The sequence below is a fragment of the Anser cygnoides genome, chromosome 7, assembly GCF_040182565.1.
Source record: "Anser cygnoides isolate HZ-2024a breed goose chromosome 7, Taihu_goose_T2T_genome, whole genome shotgun sequence".
NCBI classification, from domain to species: domain Eukaryota; kingdom Metazoa; phylum Chordata; class Aves; order Anseriformes; family Anatidae; genus Anser; species Anser cygnoides.
This window is the reverse complement of record NC_089879.1, coordinates 20,031,899-20,035,517: the sequence shown is the minus strand read 5'-3', so window position 1 is coordinate 20,035,517 and position 3,619 is coordinate 20,031,899.

Here is a 3,619-nt window from a genome sequence, read left to right as displayed (position 1 = left end):
CGTCATGTTTACCTTACTGAGGCAAACTGAGGCACAGAAAAATGACTTTCTCAGTGGCAAAAAGGCAGAAGCAGAACCCAGGGTTCCCAAAACACACTTTATGATACCAGGTCTTCCCACACACTTCCCACAAACACTTCATAGCAGAAGCTGCTTACAAAGTGACATCAGGGGACAACTAACAGTATTAAGCTACAGAGTTTGTTAGAGACCCGGGAAAAGGGAGGCGAGAAGCTATCATCGTGCGATGAGCCAGCTGATCACAAACCCAGATAAAATGCCAGTTAGGGCCTCCAAACCTGAACGCAAGGAGCCAGGTACTGGGAGAGCAGTAGAAGGAGGAGGAGGAATTTCAGTGGGTGCGAGGCCCAGCCTTCCTCCTGAGCTCAGACATCAAAGGGGGTGTTAAAAGGAATGCACTGGATTATGGAGAGGACTTTTGCAGGACTCTTGAACAAGGACACTGCTTGAGAAACCAACTAGGAAGTTTCGCTTGTAGCCTGGGTTCAGAGGTGGGAAATGCCAGGCATAGCTGACAGCCAACCACGCAGGTACTGTGAGCTGAAGCGGGCAGCTGAAGGGTGCTGGCCCCTGGGTGCGGTGAGCTGGGGCTGCACCCCACCTCTGAAAGAGGAACACCAAAGTCAAGCTGGTAAAACAAAATGTAGTGTTTGGTGACAGGTCTCTGGCCTCGGGTCACGCTTCAAAGCCGGGCTTCACCAGGGCATGCCATGGCACGTCACCAATAGAGCCTGCGCACCTGGCGTTGTGACAGGGCCCTACAGCACAGTGTGTCCCAGACCAGCTCTGCCTGGTCCCATATCCTGACCGCTGCCATCCCCTGAGGACACCAGCCATTTCTCAGCTGCCATGCTCACCTCCAAGGGCCAGAAGGCACAGAAGCCTGAGGAACAGCCCATCCGAGCAACAGGCAAGGCTGAGGAGCCTGAACCAAGCCGGGCTTGTGCTGCCTGAGAAAGGGCTGAGAAGCCATCCCAAGCAATCATTTGTGTTGGCTGTGATTACTTTCAGGTTCCCCTTCTGTGAAAGGCACCAGAAATAACAGCAAATGGCTTTCTTAGAGATGGAGAAACTGCATATGCACGTGCACACATGTTGCTCGAATGTGGCAAAAGGTTGTTCAGACACGTCTGGAGTTAGCCAAACAAAGCAAGATTTGGAACTGTGCACAAAGATTTCTAGGACAAACAAAAGGGCAGAGCTTTTCCTTAGTTTCATAAGGAATAGACAGCAGTTATATAAATGGGAGATGGCAGTCTTTCAGAATCTTTTCAGGAATCAACCCGTCCTGCCTCAGCAGCTTTTGTCCTGTACAGCCCCAAAAGAGGCCGTGCCACAAGCCCGCCTTCTCCACCACAGCCATGTGGCGACAAAGGCAGTGGACCAGCTGAAGTGACAGAGTGCCAGGGTCTTGCCCCTGAGCTGCTTACTGGATCACACTGAGGTATGTGACAGGGAGTGTGCCTTTAAAAGAAGAGGTAAACAGTGGTGGAAGGAAACTTGTGGCATCCAACCCACTTTTAGACTTTCCAGAAGCATCAAAGGTACGCAGGGCCTTTGATGAAGGCCTTTCCAGCTCTGATTTGCCAGCCTTGTCATGTTCATCCAAATGGACTGTTGGCTGTTCAGAATTTGAGCAGCAAGACCTGTGTTCAGGTGATGTGGTCAGGGGTGTCCTTGTTGAACACAGAGAGCAAGGAATGACAGTCGTCAAGTTCTCATGTCTCCTGGTTTCCTCTTAGATGAGTGAAAATGGTTGGTCTTGCAGGTGCATTTTCATAACCATACCCTTAAGAGATGATAGCCTTCAGTTTCTTATCTTGCCATGAGTCATTAATGTGAGTCATTAAGATATTGTCTTGTTTCTCTCCCAGTCTGAGTGCCCAGAGAAGCTACACCTAGATGTGTTGATGTCCTGATGAGTTGCTAAGCTCAGTGCTATCAACACCTGTGACCCCTCCTGGTGTTCCACACTCAGACTCTCATTTACTCTCCATTCATACCTATCTTAGACTTCCTGATATGATTCTTTATTCTCTCTGCCTCTCTTGAATTACCGTCTCCTGCCCTAGGACATCCAGTTGCCATTCAGTGGTCCATGGGTAGCTCTGGGCTCCCTCTGCTCATTTTGCATGCATTAGTCATCCCCAAAAGGGGACGCATAAAGGTTTCCAAGCTAGGAAAGTAAATTAGGTCTGGAGAGGAGCAGAATGACAATGTCAAAAAAAAAAAAAAAAAAAAGAGATTCAGTGGCTAAGACAAATACCAGACAGTGTCTTTATTGAATGAAATTGTTAAGTATTGAGATATTGAGATGCACCTGGGACATAGTAGGGTGTAACCAGTTGGATCAGCCAGAAGGTAAGCACAAAGAGGTCTGGGATAAGTAATGCAGGAGTGTGGAGCTCTTTCCTGTGGCATATCGGGGTGAGCTGTGCAACCAAGTGCTTCTTTCTTTTTGTTCTCCCCATCATCCATGTCACTACCTTCCTCTTGAAGTCAAACATCTAACCTGGCCCACTGCTTTGGATTCTCTTTGATAATGCATGCTACTTGGTGATTCCCTGTCTTTCTGCCTTGGTTTTCATGTTGTTGAATGCTATTTTCCTGCAGTCTGCACCGGAGGAGGGGACAACTGTGATTTCTGAGTCTTTGCACTCTGTCTTTTTCTGCCATCTAATGCAAGGCTCTGTCCTGTGTTGGAAGGACGTGGTGCAGTACTCTGTCAGGGTCATACAGCACTGTCAGGCATCTAGGAAAGTGCAAATGAAGGGAGAAGTTATAGACAAATCAGAGCTGTTTCTGTTTCTCTCTCCTCCTGCATACAGGCTGTTTACTGTCATGCAGTCTCACGTTCTGCTGTTGTGCAGTGTCCCTTCGGGGAGAGACGCTCTGCGCCTCTGGGTGTGTAGCACCTATTGAAAAAAAGTTCAAATCTGCCCAGGGCTGCAGCAGCAAATGCTAATGAATCAGGCCATGGGAATGTATAACATTTAAACTGCTTTTAGGAATGGCTGGTAGGGTAGCCTGGACTTTGCTCCTGAGGAGGGAGGTGAAATGCCTACGTAACGTTGTGTATGTCAACATTCATGCCTAGGGACAGAGCAGACCTCTGGAGAGCTGACTTTGGACAGATAAAACACACTGTAAACTGCTGCGGGCGCTGAAGCACTCAAACGGGAAGCAGAACTGCAGAGTGGCCATGCCTGACTTGCAAATGGCAACATGAACTGCACTTGAGGGAGTCCTGCCCCAGGAGCTCCTGGTGAATGTGGGAGAATTTGTGTGCCTGCCTCTGCTTACCTCAGGTCCGCTGCACCTCCTGGCAGTCTGCAGTCCTAGGCTTCATCCTAAAGATGTAAGAGCATGGGGCAGTCATGGATGGTGTCTCTTCATATCTACTTTTCTAGAGAGGACATGGGGGCTTCCTTTCTTAGCAGGCTCTCAAAATTTACCCACCTCATAGCTGCTATTCTACATGACTAAGAAGTATTCCTGGTCTAGGTTGCTATTTCAAGCTTTCTAATTAAACTTTACATTTTCTGCTCCTTCTACCTGTTTTATCTCCCTCTCTTCGTTTTTCTAGATGGGGGGGAAA